Below are 20,744 nucleotides of genomic sequence, written 5' to 3' on the forward strand. Positions count from 1 at the left end.
CCCCCCCCCGCCACTCTGGCTGTCACCAGAATGTCTTCTATATTTATGAGTCTGTTTTTGATTAGTTTGTTCTTTTTGTTCCTTAGCTTCCTCTTATAAGTGAAATCATATAGTATTTATCTTTCTATGCCTGACTTATTTCACTCAGCATAATAACCTCTAGGTCTATCCATGTCATTGCGAATGGTAGGATTTCATTTTCTTTAGTGGTTGAGTTATATTCCATTGTATATATGAACCATAAATTCTTTATCTAATCATCTGTTGATGGGCATTTAGGTTTCTTCCATATCTTGGCTACTGTAAATTATGCTGCCATGAACATAGGGTTACATAGGTCTTTATGAATTATTGTTTCGGTTTTCTTTGGATAAATACCCAGAAGTGCAATTGTTGCTGGGTCAAAAGATATATCCATTTTTAATTTATTAAGAAACCTCCAGACTGTTTTCCTTAGCAGCTGTACCAATTTGTAATCTCACCAACAGACTATGAGAGTTTCCTTTTCTCCACATCCTCACCAGCACTTGTTCTTTCCAGTTTTCTTTTTATAGTTAATTTCCAGTTTGAAAACATTGTCAGAAAATATACTTGGTGTGATTTCAGTCTTCTTAAATCTACTGAGACTAGTTTCATATGCCAGCTTATGGTCTAGTCTTGAGAATGTTCTGTGTGCAGTTGAGAAAATGCATACTCTATTGTTTAGAAATGGAAAACTCTCTCTATATGTTGATCATGTCCATTTGTTCTTCATATGTCTCTTATTTCCTTATTGACTTCTGTTTGGATGATCTGTCCATTGTTGTCGAAGGGATATTCAGGTCCCTTACTATAACTGTATTTTTGTCATTTTCTCCCTTTAGGTCTGTTAGTAATTGCTTTATATATTTGGTGCTTCCAGGTTGGGTGCATATTAATAAGTGTTATGTCTTCCTGATGAATTGTCCCCTTTATCATTATACAATGTCTATCTTTGTCTCTTATTGCCTTTTTTTTTTTGTCTTGAAGTCTGTTTTGTCTGATATGAATGTGGCTATACCTGCTTTTCTCTGGATATCTTTCTTGGAGTCTTATCTTCTACCCCTTCACTTTAAACCTATCTTTTTTTTTTTTTGGTAAGCTGAGATGGGTTTTGTTTTTTTAATTCATATTGTTACTCTGTACCTTTTCATTGGATTGGTCAGTTCAGTCCATTTACATTTAGGGTGGTTAATGACATACGAGGACGTACTACAGCCATTTAATCTTTCGCATTCTGATTGCTCTGTATCACCATTGTTTCCTTTCTCTTGTGTTTCTGTTCTGCTGTTTTAGTTTGGTGGTATTTTATGATTTTTTCCCCTCCATTGCATCTTTTGTTAATATTATATCTCTCAAATCTGCATTTTAGTTTTGCGGTTACCATTAGGTTTATGTAAAAAAAGATTTCATATATATATATAGTACTCTCTTTCCTTCAGATTGTATGTTATCTTCACTCACCTGTTCAAGTTCAATTCTTTCCCTTTTCCTTTTTATGTTTTTGTTGTCACAGATTATCCGTTTTTATACTGTATGTTCATTTCCAAATTGTAGAAATAAATCTTTTTTTAAAAAGTGCTTATCCTCTCTTTAACCTTTATGTTAAATGATTTAGAGTTTAATAGTCTGTTCTGAAATAGAGTTGTAGTTTCTGTCATCTTACTCAAAGTTTTCTATATTTTTGTCTTTTTGTTTGAAATAGTAGTACTTTAAACATTTCTTGTAATGCAGGTGTTTCGGTGGTGAATTCCTTTAACTTTCGTATGTTTGGAAAATCCTTTATTTTCTCTTCATAAGATAACTTTTATAGATATATTATTTTTGGCTAGTGATTTCTCCCTTTCAATAATATGAATATTTCATTTTACTCTCTCCTAGCTTATAAAGTCCCTGCTAAAAAATCTGGGTTATAATCCAGTGGGGTTTCTTTTATAGGCTACAATCTTCTTTTCCCTTGCTGCCTTGAGTTTCTTTCTTTGTTATTAATTTTTCACAATTTTAATATAATGTGTCTTGGAGGTCATTTTTTTATTGAATTAATTAGATACTCTGTTAGCCTCTTGAATTTGAGGGTCCTTTTCTTATCATAGTTTTGGGAAGTTCTTATCAATTATTTCTTCAAATACGCTCTCTGTTCCCTTTCTTCTCCTTCTAGTATACCCATTATGTTTATATTGCTCTTGCTAATGGCAGCAGATAGTTCTCATAGAGTTCTTTCATTGTTTTTAAACCTCTAATTTCTCTTTTTTCCCACCCAGTTATTTCTAGATTATTATATTTGAGCTCACTAATTCTCTCTTCCACCTGGTCTGCCCTCTTTTCCATGTTCTCTAATTAATTCTTCACCTTTTTTTATTGAGTTCTTCAGCTCCAGAATTTCTCTTTAGTTCTTTTTTATAGTATCTCTTTGGTAATGTACTCCTTTTGTTCATTGATTTTATTCCTGAGCTTATTGAACTGCCTTTCTGAGTTTTCTTGTTTTATTAAGTTTTTTCAAAACTGCAATCTTGAATTCTCTGTTATTTAAAATTGTAGTCTTCCATGTCTTTGAGTTTGGTTCCTAGAGACTTTTCATTTTCTTTCTTTGTTACCTGTTTTACTCATGGTATTTAATGGATTGTTTCTCTGCCTGGACATTTGAGGGTAGTGAGTTCTTTTTTTCAAGTACTGTTTAGCTTTTAACAATTCAGTAGGTTGATAAATGGAGGTCTTTCTTTTGTTTTCCAGTAGATGGTGCTGTAGCACTTTTTTTTTCTTCTTACCTGCACTGTGACTTTTGGGATCTCAGTGGGCTGTGTTGCCTTGGTAGTGGAAAATGCCCTGCATTCTCTGAGGAGGTGGGTGTCCCCTCTCTAACTGGGTTGCCAGCTGCATTGTGCTATCTGACATGTTTCTACTGCCTCTACGGGGTTTTGCTACGATGGGTGGTGGTGGGGTTAGGCCTGTGGAGGTAGGTTTGGGAGTCGGTGGCTTTGCCTTCTTGCTAGTAATGATGGCTTCTAGTTTGCTGCTGCCACACTGTTGCACTGCCTCTTCCTGGGTTTAGCTGTAATTCGTGCTAGTCACTCAGGCAGGAATGTTGCTTCTGCCCCTCCTGTCCTCTGGCCAACTGAGCGTGGGCTTCAACATGACATCTCCACTGCTACTGTGTCAGCTGGTGCTGGGCGGGGTCCAGGAGGGTGAGGGGAGACACATTTGCAAGTCTGTGGCTTTGTCTTTTCTTTAGCAATGACAGCTGCCAGTCGAAGGCTGCCACACTGCTGCACCACATCTCTGCTCCTGTCACCAGGTTTAGCTGCAATACGTACTGGCTACTGAAGCTGGAATGTTACTTCTGTCCCTCTGGGCTGCTCTGTGAGGGCTGCAACCTGACTCCTTTACTGTTATTGCTTCAGCTGGAGCCATTTTGGGCATTGGACTGCATCTGTAGCCCCTGTCTCTGTCCCCCTCCTTCCCCTGCTCATTCTTATATTCCCATCTTCATGTGTCTCCATGTGTGGATGTCTCAGAACTGTTTGTATGTTGAGCGGGGAATCTTTTTTTGAATTATAGTGGTCTGATTTGTAACTGTAAGAAGAGAAACCAAGGGATCTTCTCATTTTGCAGTGATGCTGATGTCACTGCCTATACATCATTTTCAGTAGACATTAAAGAGGCACTGAGTTTGCAGTTCAATAGGAATCTAGACAGAGTGGTGTAGTGCAGGAATCTCCAATCTTGGGCTGCGGATCAGTTCTGGTGGCCTGTTAGGAACTGGTCGCATAGCAGGAGGTGAGCAGCCAGTGATCTAGTGAAGCTTCATCTGTATTTGCAGCCTCTCCCCAGTGCTAGCATCACCTCCTATGCTCCACCTCAGATCATCAGGCATTTGATTCTCATAAGAGCACTGGTCCCTGGTGCCAAAAAGGTTGGGGACAACTGGTGTAGTGGAAAGGACCTCCTGCAAATGGTCCGACATGATGACTAGCTGGAGAACATGGAGAAAGTCATACCTCTCTCGACTTTGGTTCCCACTCTATAAAGTAAGGAAGTTAGATTGAGGACTCGACCCTTCTAGCTTTGAGTCTCTGCTTTTGTGATGCCACCAAAACCCTTTCTGAGCTGTTTTCTTGGAGAGAGGGATATTTGTTCTGTAGCTTCTTCTATTCTTTTTTTTTTTTCATCAAAAATGTGCCTTTACTGGACCCTCTACCATTCTCAAACTAGGCCTTCGTAAATTAAGTTGTATTCAAACAGTCACACCCATTCATTACATGTTGGTATGGCTACTTGTGCCAGTCTAAATGTTCTACAGTTTTGGAAATTAAGTTTTCTTCGAAGTTAAGTGACCTAAACAGATAATGTGTTTATAACCATAGCATTATTAGCTTTGTGCTACCAGCAGCATTTTAACAACATAGCAGGATTGTTTCCAAACTAGAACTCTATTAAAATTCAAATGTTAATGAATAAGGACTTCAAATACTTTGTTTTAATAGAGCCATTTTAAGGAATATCTAGGATGCCCATTCTTATAATAACTGCAGTATAATGTAGGTTAGAGCATTGATGCTAGAGCTGCAGTCCCTGGTTCCACATGTGTTTGTGCCACTTTCTCATTTTGTGACCTTGGGCAAGTTATAATAATAGGACCTATCTCATAGGTTTCTTGAGGAATATATGCTTAGCCTATGGTTCTATATATGTTTAGCTGCAATTAATTAGTTAATTTTACATTCCAGTGGTCAAACCTTCCTGTAGCTCTTTTAATCCTCATACTAATCCTGTGAAAGTAGTACCATCACTATCCTCATGAGGAAACAGACTCAGGGAGGTTAAATAACTTGCATCACATATGAAATAGGTGACAGAGTCATGATTCAAATTAGATCTTTGTGACTCATTCTAAAACCCAGGCTCACCCTTATTCATATACTATACTGCTCTAAGCCTAGTCCTTTGGAAATTCTAAATGCTGTTAACTATTTGCTGGCCATTGACTCTAGCAGGCAGTTGGTGTTAGAAGACCAAAGGCTCAGATAGCATCTGAATGCCTCTCCTATCACCAGGATAACATGATATGACTGCCCCTCCCTCTTTTTATAAATGTACCTTTTAGGCCTCAAGGTTTTTGGGAATTGTTTTCATACAATGTAATTTTTTTTCCATCCCCTCAGCAGACTGGGGCAGCATCACCACCTCCTGTCCCTAGATATGACAGTGGCCTTGGGTTGTGTTGGGATTGGTTACAAAAGACTCCTTTTCTAGATCTACATCCTTACCTAAGGAGACTAAAAATTGTTACACACAAAAATAATTGCACCAAAGTTAATAACCTGGGCACCTATGTAACTGTTTATTCACCAAATATTTATTAAAGATCTAAGTATACAATATCTTAATCAGGTTTGGCTCTTGAATTTTAAACCTGAAAATTTTAAGATGGCTTTACAGTATAACAGCATCATTGAAAATATAACTGTTTCTTTTGACAGATCTTTAAAGTGCATTTGTTTTAGGCACATATAGCCATTTTTTCCACTTAAAAATGCAGAAATAATGGTACACAAATAGACTTCTGTCATTACTCAACCTCATTCTGACCATACCATACTTAATGCTGACTAATAGTAATTGGAGTGGTCCTGGGTATAGACATTTTGCATTTTGAGTCTGAAAAGATTTTAGTTTCCTTTGACTTTTATTAGAACAATTGATTTGGTAAAATTCCTCAACCTAGTATTATAAAAACAATTGCATATGGGGTTTGTCACCAGTTTGAGACTCTGCCTGAGTGTAGTCTTGAATAATGTTTTGTTTGAAGCTTCCTTTTTGTTTTATTTTTTAAACTAATAGTATCAGGATGTCATGCAGCCCCCAGTCTGAATCCTTTAGTAGGAAAAGCTTTGAATTCTGAAAAATGTGGTTATTAGATTTTGATGTATCCTTTAATAGTTATCCTACCTAAAAAGATCAAGGGAACAGAATTGGATGTTGTAAGTTTTAACTCTGTTGTTTCTTCTCAAGGCAGGTATTTCCAGTTACAGTGTGGATATCATTCTTTATTTAAAATGATACTATAAATCGATTTCATATTTTAATTTTTTACCATTCGGAAGCTCTGGTATATGATTACATTTTCCAAGTAGATATAGTGAACATTTTAAGTGAAGTTCTTTTTTTTTTTAACAGCATTATAAATATTCATGTTTTTTTTTTTTTTTGTCATTTTGGTCCATTGAGCCCTATATGGAAAAATTCTCATGTATATTTAATCTCTTTAAAAAAGCTAGTGGCCACATTCTAAATGTGCTGAAAACTGTCAGGTTAATAGGAAAAATACTGAACATTCTTAGATAACAAATCAAAATAGGAGAAGGAAAAAAAACTAGCTGTATATCTTGATGGAGTAAATTGAATACTGTCCTGTGGAGAGAACACAAAACTGGGAATTAATGATCACTTTAGTACCTATAATGTGGCAGGCATTCACTAGTTTGGGAATTAACAATACTCTATATTTTTTGATAGAGATGTGCATGAAGAAGGGAGCCTAATTCAGACTTGGTATGGGTTAGGGAGGAATGTGTTTCAGGATCCAAGAGCAAGAACATCAAGAGATTATTTCTCAGAAAAGAACATGAGCTTAACATTGCCATGCAGGCAAGGGAAAAGAATGTTTTATGAAGAAAAATGGAATGAGATAAGGCATGGGTCCGTGAAAGAGGACGTTAAACACTGGGGATCTGTAGATAGGACTAATGGTTGAAGAATGAAGAGGTGGAAAATGGTGAGATGAAGCATGAAGTTGTTAAGGATTGTTGGATTTAAAATATCAAGGGCCTTATATACCAGGCTGTAGAGTCAGAACTTTGTCCTGACAATGGCAGGGAGTCCCTGAAGGAAGCTTGTGTTCATATTCTCTTTGATTTATAAACTGTGTCTGTTAACCACTCTTGCCCCACTAATATATATATATATATATATATTTTTTCTTTTTTTTAAAGGAAAGTGGACTCTAGTGTGAAACTTCTGTGATTTTTAAAATTAGGGAAAATTTTTTTTTTTCCAAATTATATCCAACAGCAGAGAAAATGTGAAGGTAGAGTTTAAAACTCTTGACTTTAATTCTGGTTTCATTACTAATTTAGGCAAAGCATCTCATCTGTTTTAGTCTCACAGCTCAGAAAAAATTAGGTTCTTGGACCCTTCTTTTTTCCCCTGGCCCTGTGTTTCAAGGTGGGGGTGTCTGTGGAGATGGGTGCACATGGAGAGGGCAGGCAGGCAAGCTGATTGCCATCAAAGCAGCAATAATGGCTAAATCAGTATTTCTGGAATTACTCCTTCTAGGATGTTTTGGCAGAAAATGCTGTGAAAGTACAGTGTTGTAATTGAAAAAGATGATTTCCTGGTGTTTAAATTTCAAACATTTTGTACCGTGGAAAATGGAGACCTTAGAATCTCCTGAGAGAACTCTTAAGGCCCCCTTTCTTCTATCAGGCAAATTAAGAAAGTAATTACTTGCATTCACCTTGTTACCAGAATAAACTGAATTTGTAATAGAAAAGGTGGAGTTTGTTGGTAATGTCAGGTTCAACTCTTTTTTTTTTCTTTATTAAGTTTATTGGGATAATATTGGTTAATACAATTATATATTTTTCAGGTGTACATTATAATTTTACATCTGTATATTCTATTGTGTGTTTACAACCCAAAGTCCAGTTTCCTTCAGCTACCATATCTTTGACCCCCTTTACCCACTTCACCCTTCTCCTATCCCCCTATATTTGACCTTCTTTAACCATCTATCTACCCCCTCCTCCTCTACCCCCTACCCTCTGGTAACCACTAGTTTTAGTCTCACAGCTCAGAAGAAATTCATGACCATGAATCTCTCTTTGTTTGTCTTGTTTATTTGTTACTTTTAGGTTTATATCCCACATATAAGTGATATCATGTGATTTTCAACTTTTTCTGTCTGGCTTGTTTCACTTAGCATGATTATCTCAAGGTCCATCCATGTCGTTGCAAATGGTAGTATTTCATCTCTTCTTATGGCTGAGTAATAATAGTCCATTGTATATATGTACCACAGCTTTAGCCAGTCATCTACCATAGGATCCTTCGGTTGCTTCCATGTCCTGGCTACTGTGAATAATGCTGCTATGAACATCGGTGTGCAAATATATTTTTGGATATGAGTTTTTAAGTCTTTAGGGTAAATACCCAGTAGTGGGATTGCTGGATCATATGGTCGATCCATTCTTAGTTTTTTGAGGACCCTCCATACTGTTTTCCACAGTGGCTGTACCAATTTGCAGTCCCACCAGCAGTGTATGAGGGTTCCTTTTTCTCTGCATCCTCCAACATTTGTTATGACTTGTCCTGTTGATTATAGCTATTCTAACAGGTGTGAGATGGAATCTCATTGTGGTTTTGATTTGCATTTCCCAAATAGCTAGCGGTGTTGAGCATCTTTTCAAATATTTGTTGGCCATTTGTATGTCCTTTAGGGAGAAGTGTCTGTTCAGATCCTCTGCCCATTTTTTGATTGGATTGTTTGTCTTTTTGTTGTTATTGAGTCGTATAAGTTCTTTGTCTATTTTGGATATTAGTCTCTTATCAGAGTTGTCGCTTGCAAATATATTTTCCCATTTGGATAGTTGTCTCTTTACCTTGTTGACGATTTCCTTTGCTGAGCAGAAGCTTTTTAGTTTGATATAGTCCCATTAATTTACTTTAGCTTTTACTTCCCTTGCCTATGTGGTCAAACTCATAAAATCCTCTTTAAGTCCAAGGTCCTTGAACTTAGTTCCTATGTTTTTTTCTATGAATTTTGTTGTTTCAGGTCTTCTATTCATGTCTTTGATCCATTTTTGAGTTAATTTTGGTGTGTGGTGATAGACAACAGTCTAGTTTCATTCTTTTGCAGGTGGCTTTCCAGTTTTCCCAGCACCATTCATTGAAGAGGCTTTCCTTTCTCCACTGTATGTTTTTGGCTTTTTTGTTGAAAATTATTTGTCCATATAAATATGGGTTTATTTCTGATTCGATTCTGTTCCACTGATCCGTGAGTCTGTTTTTCTGCCAATACCATGCCATTTTGATTACTGTTGCGTTGTAGTATAATTTGAAGTCAGGCAGAGTGATGCCTCCAGCCTCATTCTTTTTTCTCAGGATGGCTTTGGCAATTCAGAGTCTTTTGTGCTTCCATACAAATCTGATGATTTTTTGTTCTATTTCTTTAAAAAAAGCCAATTGGATTTTGATGAGGACTGCATTAAATCTGTATAATGCTTTAGGTAACATGGTCATTTTAACTGTGTTGATTTTTCCAATCCGAGAACACAGAATACCTTTCCATTACTTCGTATTTTCTTTAATTTCTTTTAATAGAGCCTTGTAGTTTTCATTATGTAGGTCCTTCACATGTTTCGTTAAATTTATTCCTAGGTGTTTTTTTTTTGTTTCAATTGCAAAAGGAATTATTTTTTCCACTTCTTTTTCTGACACTTTATTATTAGCGTATAGGAACGTTATGGATTTTTTAACATTGGTTTTGTATCTAGAAACTTTACTGTATTTGCTTATTGTTTCTAGTAGTATTCTTGTGGAGTCTAGGATTTTCTATATAGAGAATCATGTCATCTGTAAATAGTGACAGTTTGACTTCTTCATTTCCTATTTGGAACTCTTCTTTATTGCAACAGCCATTGTCTTATTTTGTATGGACCAGTTATCATCTCCTGTTGAATTGGTCAGTTTTCTTCCATTATCTCCCAATTGTAGTCTTCAATTATCTTGTCGTGTTATTAACCTTCTTGAAATACGATTTTCCTCATGTTATTCCCTTACTATAAAAATCTGCAGTACTATTTTGCTCTCTGTTTGGGTACCAAAGAACCTCTGGAATATTCTCTGAATAGGGAGAGGAAAGCTTGAGATGTGCTGGGGTATTGAGTCTGACCTAATAAGACAACTCATATTATTAATTTTTATTGTCTAAATAATTTTTTTTTTTTAATTTTTCAGATACCCTTCACCTAAGGAATAAGTCCGTCATAGAAGATTGTGTGATTGAAAGTGGTAGTTTTTGGTTGGTGAGTGTAGTAGTCCAGGATTTCCAGCAACACACCAATCTATCTGCCATTTGTAATAGTAGGGAGATGGCTGTCTTTGAGAGACAAATAATTGTTACTTAATAATTGATTTTCTCTTATCTCTTGACAGTTGGATTACGTATATGATAAGCAGGAAGAGGATAAAAAATAAATTTGTCTTTAAAAATCAGTTATTTCCTACCTCCCAACATCTTACTTTTAAGCACCACCATTCAATACTCAGAGGATTGCTGTTTTGCTGAAGTGGTAATTCTGTCTGGCAGATTTTCAGGTACAACACGGGCATGACACAACCATCATTCAGAACTGTAACCTCCTTCAGCCTGTATTACTGATTCCTAGGGCAGCCTATGTTGTTGACCAACCAGCATCAGCTCCTAGGCCAGTTCTGATCTTTAAAAGGATTTGCTTTAGGTGGAGGAAAGAGGAAGAGAGTATTCTTGAAAAGTCAGTATATCAAAGAATAAAACAGGCCACTGGGGCTAAAAAAGCAAAACTAAACAAAATTAAACAAAGCCGAGTTTATTCATTTATAAGGCAAGGAAACATAGTGTGGAAATTCACTAATTGTCTAGGAAAAAAAAATAAGGTATTTTTAGTACTAGAAGGAACTGGAATGGTGGTTATTCTGATTAAGGACTGAAAAATAGCATTTTGGATAAGGTAGAATGAATTTGTAGATCTGTATGTGATGGGTTAAAACAGGTCCCATTGTAGTGACCAGCATTTGTTCTGGTATCTCCTAGGCAAGTGCATTTCTAGCCACTTTCCCAAAGTTGATTAAATCTCTTAAGGTTCTAGAACTAACCAACTCTCTCATGGGTCCTTGTTGGTGTAGTATAAAGTTAGGGTGGGACTTAGTGTTGGCATTGAACCACTCTAGATATGCACTTCTAGAATATTTACAGGAATAGCGTGGGTCTGCATGTTTGATATAGGGAACCATAGCCTAGTATGTCTAGTTAGCATATGCCATCCTTCTCAGAGGGTACAGAATTATATGTATAAGGATGTTTGATAAGTGTTATTTTTGTTAAGTTATATACAACTTGGGATGTTTCTTAACACTTGAAGTCTTTTACATTTTATTCTTCAACTCACTCTTCAGGAGTGACTCACATTCTGTTATGATTTTTAGCTCTATGGACAATGCTAATTCAGGAAATTCTCAGAATGATTACTAAATAATTTTGTTTCTTTGGGAAGGTCTTACTGTGGACACCACAAAATCTTTGAGGTTCCATTTGAAATAAATAGTACTCAATTCCTTTTCTTTCTTTGGAGAACATTTTTGCATTACTTCAAATTCTCAGCACTACTGTAGGTGGCCTTTGTCTTCTTTCTTGTTACCTTACTGAATACAGTTAAGTCATCGTCAGTGTAACTTGGAACCCACTAGAGGGGCTGCAGTGCTTTTTGGCAAGGTTCATTTAAGCAGTTATATTTCTTTAAAGATAAATCAGTTAAAGACAATCTCAGTTGAACTACAGTGGTTTTCTTGAAGATTAAGGAAAGATGAGACAGGGGATAAAATCATTGGACTTTTACACCTTCCATCTCAGCTAACATGTCTCTGCTTGACTAAGGACGTGTGAATTAGGTACATGAATGAAGCAACAGAATTCTCAGGTAGCAGAGATTGAAGATCTTTTTGTAGTTTGACCCAGATTTGGTCCTCAAGATCATTTAATAGCATTTCAAATGTATCCTGACTAGATGAATTTTTTACATGTGTATTTTCTTGGACCAAGGAGAACTAGCAATGTGATTTTTAAAAGGATTTTTTTATTTCAACAAATAAGTGTGCCATACCAAAATCATTAAGATGTAAAATGTTATTGTTATAAACTTAGAATGCACAACGGAGTTAAAAGTGCATTTAGAATGTCAGTGAAGGAAAGATTTTATTTTCCAATGACTTTAAAATGCAACAAATAACAAACTATAATTAAGCCCTGTGTACTATAACTCTATTTAAACTTGATTTGTAAGTGTAAATAATAGCCTGCTATAGTAAGATCCCTGGTAGCCGGACTGTTGAATTCCACACACTAGAAGCAAGAATTTCTGTGGACCATTTCATTTAGACTTGCTTATGAGTTACACTGTCCACATATGTCAAAGAAAGGGAGATCATCTTTTAATAGTTTGCTAAAGAAATGAGGTGCTCCATAAAACTGATATGTGGCTGACCTTTTCACAAGTGAAACAGGAGCTACAAATTATTTAGTTTTTATGCGGTATGTTTAGTGTTACTATGTAGTATCAGTGCAGTCCTTAGATGCTGAGAATTTTAGGAAATATGACTAGCAGGCGAGTTTTTCCTTTTAAACTCATGTAGAATAGTAACATGTGAAATTATAGGTTAGTTATATGGTATAAGGGGAAGAGGAAGTCACCTTTGGTCTCAACTTGTATAACCATAGACATCGTTCTGGAAAAAATACACTATGTACAGCCTTTCTGTATGCAAGCTCAGCAGATTTTGTTAGGTCAAGTAAGGAGTTGGGCTCTAAGGTGATTTTTGAGTCAGCAAGTGATAGAGTAGGTAAGATGTGAGAGGTTATTCCAGGTACTCGTAAACAAGGTGAGAGTTGTGAATAATACAGGTTTTGTTAAAGATATGGTTTCTTTAAAATAAAAATGTAGAAAATAACTCATGTAGCAAAGTCTTTTGAAAAATTTTTTTTTCAAATAGCTCCATCTTTGTGAAGGATGCCTGTGTTTTTCAAAAAATTATAATTGCAGTAAGGATCCTGTGTAACAAAAAATTCTAAAATTTTTTTAATCATACTGATTAGGCATTAATACTCAATTCAGAAAACCAATAGAAACAGAAAAGTTGTCCTCAGAAATGTTCCTGGAAGTAATTCCAGAAAGAGACTGTTCAGGATAAGGGAAATGTCATTGGATGTAAAGCCTTTTCTTAGGAGAGAGGTGTTATTTCTTGGGGCACAATATGAAGAGATTTCTACCAGAGAAGTTATATTCTGAGGTAGTTTGCTTTTAGAAAGAACCCCAAGAGCAGGTACTATTTACATGAGAAGGAACTTGGAGAAACATCAACTCTTTTTTAAAAAAATATGCGTGTATGTATGTATGTTTCCCTCTCATAGATTTCTTTTTGTCATCACATATTTGACCCCTTCTACCCCATCTACTTCCCTCTTTTCTTCTTCCCGCTACCCTCTTAGCTTTCCTTTTCTTCCTCATTTTCACTTTTCATCTTCGTTTAGCCAAACAATTTACTTGTCCATCAGACATTTGTTGTGCGCCTTTTTAAGATGTGTACTAACTTTTTACATATCAATTTATTTATGGTCATTTTTTGGAAGAGAAATATTCAAAATGACTGCCTGTTTTAAACCAATATTATAATTTCTTCTCAGTTTGTTATAGGTTCACAAGAGTTGGGGAAAGGTTATTTTTCAGTACAAACTCTCATTTATTTTTATCATTACATCTATTTTAACTTATACTACTATATCTGTCCTGATTGAATTTCATATTTTTTCTTTTGTTTATACTGACCATGGAACTTGGTTCTTTGTCATGAATACCTGTATCTCATTTAGAGCCTTTTTATGCAAGATTCTAAAGGTATACAAATTATTTACATTCTCTTATTTGTTTTTTTCTTCTCAGAATTCTACTACTTCTTCATCTAAGTGTTTAGTAATTTTATTGTTATCATTTAGATCCAAGCACGTTTAATGAACATAAAATTTCCTAACAGCCCTTAAGCTGACTGGCAAATCCTTGATTTCCCAAATAAGGGTCAGAAATATAGTTACTGAGTTATATTGTTTTCTGTAGGTATTCAGATGGTCACATCAATTGGGATAGTAGACCATAGTTTTCATCCCTTTAGAATAGCTAATAGACCATGGAAGTACAGTGCTAAGTTGACTTACTTTAATTCCACTGAGGACACCTGGTCAGGAAGTGGAGTAAAGCTCAGGAATTGTAGAGTTTCAGTTTTTACTCTGACACTTGCTAGCTGACCTTGGAAAGATTATTTCTGGCATTGATTCATCATTAGTAAGTTAGGGATGATATATCTGCCTTGTAAGCTGGTTGTGAAAGTTAACAATCTTTGTAAAGAACCTTGCATCTGTCTGCTATACTATAATGGTGCTCAATAAATTGCAGCTACTGTTATTATTACATACCTGTTTGTATACATTTTCTGTTTAAATTTACATGGTAGTGCTAATAGCCAAGATAATTTACATGGTTGTTTCAGATTAAGATTAGTTAGACCTTAAAAGCTTATTTTAAAATTAAAATTTATTATGGTCTTTTTCTCGTTTCCAATTTAATAACTACAAAAAAATCAGTCTGCTCTTTCTTGATTGTTCTAAATAAATACATGATGCTTCTTGAGATTTTGTCACCTTCTGGAATTTTTCATTAGCCTAGCTTGCAGCACAGCATTGTTTTGCTAAAGATTGATGTTAGCTTCATGGGACAGTGTTGAAATTAGATAATTAAGCTTCTCTTTTCAAAGATGTTACTGTTATTCTTTGCTTCCATCCTTATTTTTAATTTTTTAATCTTATAGCTCTCTGAAACTCCCTACAACATGACTGAAAGGTGATTTTTCTATTAGAAAGTAAGTAGCCTAAAACAAATGTTATAGAACCATTTATAAGTTCAAAATTCTAATTAAAGCTACATATTTATCCTTTCAGCTACATACTTTCATTCTTAGGGATTAAAGATTCTATCTATCACTACCTGAGTAGTGTTCTGAGTAACTTGATTTTAATGTGATGTATATTTTATTGATGACTTTCAAAATAATTATGTTTTATTGAATACTTAATTATTAAATTATAAAGATGATAAAAATATCTAATTTTATATACACAGTACATTCTCTTATGATATTTTATTTATAATTATTATGCCAACTAATTAAAAGTATCTGAAACCTCCTAGCAAAGTCTATAATTAGACCAGTGATTCATAATTAACAGACTCTTTTTATTCTTGCCTTTTCCTCTTCAGTTGAATTAATCACTGTGTTCTTAATGATACCTTTCTAACTGTGATCACTGTTTGTGGTATTCTCTTTTTTTTTTTTTTGGACAATTAAAAAAAATTTTCAATTACATTTGACATACATTATTATATTAGTTTCAGGTGTATGACATAATGATTAGACATATATATATATAGCTGATGAAGTAATCACCCTGATAAATATAGTATACATCTGACACCATACATAGTTATTACAATATTATTGACAATAAGTTCTGTGTTATTCATCTTTATAACTATATTGTAACTACTAATTTGTATTTCTTAATCCCTTCAACTTTTTCACCCATCCCCCCAAACCCCCCTCTCATCTTCAACCATCAGAATGTTTCTGTATCTATGAGTCTATTTCTATTTTGTTTGTTCATTTGTTTTTTAAATTTCACATGTAAGTGAAGTCATATGGTATTTGTTTTTTTTTTTTGTCTGACTTATTTCACTTAGCATAATATCATCTTAGTCCATCCATGTTGTTGCAGCTAGCAAGGTATAATTCTTTTTTATGACTGAGTAATATTGCAATGTACGTATGTACTACCTCTTCTTTATCCATTTATTTATTGTTAGACACTCAGATTGCCTCCATATCTTGGCTATTGTAAATAATGCTGCAATGAACATATGGATTCACATGTTCTTTCGAAGTAGTGTTTTGGATTTGTTCAGATAAATACTCAGAAGTGTGATTACTGGGTCCTTCTTTGTCTCTTGTTATAGCCTTCATTTTAAAGTCTATTTTGTCTTGTATATGTATTGCTATCTCAGCTTTTTCTTTTTTGTTTCTATTTTCATGAAACATCTTTTTCTGTCCCTTTGCTTTCAGTCTCTGTGTCTTTCAGTCTGAAGTGAGTCCCTTGTAGGCATCATATGTAAGGGTCTTGTGTCTTTTGACTGGAGCATTTAATGCATTTACATTTAAAGTAATCACTGATAATATGTAGTTATTTTTAATTTTATTTTTACATTTTATTATTCATATTTTTGATATTTTTTCTTCTTAAAGAGGTACCTTTAACATTTCTTGTAATATTCATATTGGTTTGATGGTGATGAACTCCTTTAGCTCTCCTTTGAATCTAAATAATGGCCTTGCTGTGTAGAGAAATCTTGGTTTTAGGTCCCTACTTTTCATCACTTTGAATATTTCATGGCAGTCCCTTCTGGCCTGCAAAGTTTCTGTTGAGAAATAAGTTGACTGTATTATGGGAGCTCCTTTGTAGATAAGTAACTGCTTTTCTCTTGCTGCTTTTAAGATTCTCTCTTTGTCTTTAACCTTTGGCATTTTAATGATGATGTGTCTTGGTATAGGCCTCTTTGGGTTCATCTTGTTTGGTACTCTCATGCTTCCTGGGCTTGTATGTCTATTTCCTTTGCTAGGTTAGGGAAGTTTTCTGTCATTATTTCTTGAAAGGTTTTCAATTCCTTGTTCTCTCTCTCCTCCTTTTCATACCCCCATGATGTGAATGTTGGTATGCTTGAAGTTGCCCAAGAGGCTCCTTAAACTATACTCATTTTCTTGGATTCTTTTTACTCCTTCTTGTTCTAATCTGATGTTTTCTGCTACCATATTTACCAAATTGCCAATTCAACCCTCTGCTTCATCTAATCTCCTGTTGATTCCATCTAATGTGTTCTTCATTTTAATTATTGTATTCTTCATTTCTGCCCAGTTCTCTTTTATGGTTTATATCTCTTGGTATAAGTTCTCACTGAGTTCATCTATTCCTTCCTAAGTATATTGAGCATCCTTGTAACCAGTGTTTAAACTCTGTATCTGGTAGATTGCTTGCCTTCATTTCATTTGGTTCTTTTCCTCAAGTTTTGTCCTGTTCTTTCATTAGAGACATGTTTCTTTGTGTCTTCACTGTGGCTGCCTCCTTGTGTTTGTTTCTACATATAGATAGATCTGCTACATCTCCCAGTCTTGACAGGGTGGCCTTATGTAGTAGGTGTTCTGTGGGGTCCAGTGGCACAATCTCCCTGTTCACCTGAGCTGGGTGCTCCAGGAGTGTCCCTTGTATGGGTTGTGTGTATCCTCCTGTTGTAGTTGAACCTTGATTGCTATTGGCATATCAATGGGAGGGATTAACCCTCAGGCTGGTTGGTTCTGAGAACTGGTCATGACTACAGTGGAGGAGCTGTTGTGCAGGGGCTGACTCTACAGAGCAGGATTCACTTTAGTGGGGCTCTGGTGCCTGTTGAGACTTGCCCTTTGGGTGTGTCATCTGTGGAGGTGATTAGGTGGTACTCTCTTGTCTGAATCTGGCTACTAGGTGTGTTCGTTCTCGGGCTCCTTGGGAAGGTTCTGGTGCAGGCCAATATCAGCTGCTTCCTGTCCCCTGCCTGGGACCACTTGGTATGAGCTATAGAGTGACTTATAGATGGTTGTTACTTGTGCTGGGCTTGGAGGTGCCTAGGAGAGGCTAATCTCTGAACCGAGACTGGCTGCTACTAGTCTCAGGCTTGGACTATTTAGCAAGAGGTACAGGGCACATCGAAGCCAGATGCTCTTTTTGCGGGGTTTGTGAACCTTTGAGAGTTTTTAGGAAAGTCTGCAGCCCAAGCTAAGAAAGGCCATTTGTATGGAAAAGACATTGAAAGTGGCTTGGGTGGGCCTGCAAGTTAGAGGGAGCAGAGGTCTCAGAGAATCACCAGAGCAGGGTGGATGATGTTAGCTAGGCTGATGGAGACTCAGATATAGCACCCACTTGTATGTATAGGCCAGGTGAGGGGAAGTCTCAACAAAGAAACAGTGGCTTCTGCCTGGTAGAAAGCTGTCCCTCCAGATCTTGCCTCAGAGCCAGACAATTTGGTTTCTTCCTAAATGTCCCTGACGCCTTTTGAGTTGCTACCCCAGCACTAGAACTCAGAGTAAGTCTATCAGTGAGTAAGTCTGTGTGTGGGTCCTTTAAGAAGAATGCTTGGGATTCTAACAGCCCTCTGTCTCTCTCAGTCATAATCCTTGCTGGTTTTCATAGCCAGAAGTTATGGGGAATTCTCTCCCTGGCACTGGAACCCTGTGCTGGGGAGACTGGTATGGGGCTGGTACTTCCTGCTTCTCGGGAGTAGGGGCAAGGATCATCACAGCTGAGCTATTTCTCTTGAGTTTTAACTGCCATGTGTGGATATAACACCAGCTTGGTCCTCTTCTCTACCACTCTCAGTGTGGCTTCTTCTATATAATCTTAGTTATAGTACTTCCGTTCAGCTAGATTTCAGGTGATTCTCAATGATGGTGGTTCTGTAGTAGTAATATTGATGTGTTTGTGGGAGGAGATGAGCACAGTGTTTATCTGCTCCACTATCTTGACCGGAAGTGAGTATTTATGGTATTCTTATAGAGATTATTATTTTATAGGAACTTTCTTTATAAATTTCATTAAATAACATTAAAAAATACTTGAATCATATGTTCTATAAAGTATCACATTGAAGATTTTTGCCTACATTATTAAATCAAACATTTATTTTATCAGAGCCTGTTGGCAAGCGCAGCAAATAGATAGACTTGACCACCTTCATATTTTGTACTTAAGGACCTGGGTTTTTGTTAATAATCTCATCAGTGTCTGCATAGTTTTGACAGCATACCGTTGGCTTTGTGTCATCGAATAGGGCTGGCATCAATTCATTATTTTGACAGAATTAACAGTTCATTAAAGATCTTCTATAATCTAGGCAGTGTCTTAGGCTTTTAGTACAAGGAGGCAAGGATGATATTCAAATTATTTATTAGTCACTACAACACAGGTACCAATCAATCAAGGTGGCTATAGCACTGGATCAGGGTTTGGAAGCACCCTTTTATCCTTTATACTGTATCAAGCTTTGCTGTTTTTGTTGTTGAGTGGTGGTGGTGGTGGGGGCAGGAGGCCATCAGCAGGCACCGTAGAGCTGGTGGAGTTTGGAGTGATGACTTTTCCAGACTACATTACAGAAGTATTTCAGTACTTCAGTACAGCCTTTGAAGCTGTCCTGGTCTGTACCGACTGAATATTAGCTCTACCAAGAGGTGTTCAGTTCTCTGATTGTAAGAGACAGAGTTATAACCCAGTTTGAGAGGTGCCCAATGGAAGTATGTAAAAGGTAGATAAGGGAAAGGATTGCATGAACTGTTTTTTGGAGAACACTGATTAGTTAAGACTTCTGTAGTCAGTAGAAATTTGCTACAGTCAGGGTTGAGGAGGAGATACTAATCAAGCCCACAGGAAAATAGCATTTGCAAAGGTATGGGCACGTAAGAGAACATAGTGGATTCAGAGATTAGCAAGCGGGAGAGTTAGAAGATGAAGATGTCTTTCTCTGACTTTGAAATTGTTCCATTTTTGGTAGAGAACTGCTAGACTGTCTGATACTTAGTTTTGTTCAACTGTGTGTAAATTACTTTAGGTATAGAGAAAGAAGGGAGAATAGGAATTAGTTATGGTTCAGGGCTATCCTAAACATTGATAGAGCAAGAGTGCTATTAAAATCTCTGTACCAATTCACTGAGAGGCTTCTAATGAGCAAACACAAAATCAGGCAGATTGAGGATGGTAGTTCTTTTAATGGCATAAAACTGTTGCCCATGAGTCTTTTTGGCTGATATCATGAAACTAATTTTGCTTAATGGCTGTGGAAGCCTACAAATGCAAATGTGCAGAAAATGCAGTACCTGTCAGATTCCTTTTGCTTATCGTTTATTTCATCTGACTAGCAGCTTTTGTTTCTATATTGTCAGGAGCAAGTATGTGGACCTCTTCAAGGTTGTATTTGTGTGTGCTTGAATAATTCAATTCAGAGTCATCTAATATAGCCGATCAACAATAGTAAAACGATGTATTTTCTCATACTTGTGAAACTTAGGGAACACATCTATGGATATCTCTTCTCATTTCTGAGAGTTCTTGTAATATGGTAAACATTTGTTGTGGTGTAAATTCTTTTAATGCCAGAGTTGATGACACACCTTTGAAATATAAAGAAGTTGTACGGACAGCAGAGAAAACATTTTCTCTGAACATTCAGCTCCGTGCATGATTTGAAAGTACCCACTTATGTGCTAGGAATTGTGTGGAATACAAACGTGAACAACTGACATTTTCTTGGCTATAATGAGATTTTCTTTCTCAATCTATATTTAGTACAAATGACTGTCTTTATGGGTATGTGTGGTGGTACAACAAAGGACATGATAAAAAACGTTTGAGTTCCTTGTGAACAGTTTATTTGCTTCAAAGGTGGTTTGGAAATAATGGTTTAAGTTTTTTAATGGCTTCATTTTTACATTTTCTATGAATATTATTTTTCTCTACTTGTTACTCTGAATAAATAGAAAGCAGGAGTATTTTCAGAGTACTTAAGTGAAATCTTTAGTATATCATATCCCAGTGTTAATTCAACAAGTACATAGCCTCTACTAAGCCCTAGGTATGGAGCTCGCTGCTCAAATATTTTCTTTGTTAAACATGTCCTTGTTGATTATAGCCTGTTCTATGCCTCAGTTATTTCTATTGATTAACAATACTTTATTCTCTTTGTTTAATGCCCTGTTTTCATTACCACATTTTTCTTTTTTTGTCTCATTTACATTTC

At 36.0% G+C, this 20,744-nt stretch overlaps 1 protein-coding gene across 10 annotated transcripts in view; it reads left to right on the forward strand.

Annotated features, from left to right (window-relative positions):
* PEAK1 (pseudopodium enriched atypical kinase 1) overlaps positions 1 to 20,744 on the forward strand; it is a 259,266-nt gene that overhangs the window by 41,261 nt on the left and 197,261 nt on the right. For 2 of the 10 annotated variants that reach the window (XM_011382136.2, XM_011382141.2), the window contains exon 2: positions 14,686 to 14,736. The exons of 7 other annotated variants lie outside the window; for them this stretch is intronic. The gene's annotated coding sequence lies outside the window, so the exon portion shown is untranslated. Of the gene's footprint in view, positions 1 to 10,038; positions 10,101 to 10,230; positions 10,393 to 14,685; positions 14,737 to 20,744 lie in introns of those variants that run through there. One more of the 10 variants, XM_023524374.1, reaches the window with a different exon arrangement.

Source organism: Pteropus vampyrus, unplaced genomic scaffold (assembly GCF_000151845.1).
Source record: "Pteropus vampyrus isolate Shadow unplaced genomic scaffold, Pvam_2.0 Scaffold462, whole genome shotgun sequence".
NCBI lineage: Eukaryota > Metazoa > Chordata > Mammalia > Chiroptera > Pteropodidae > Pteropus > Pteropus vampyrus.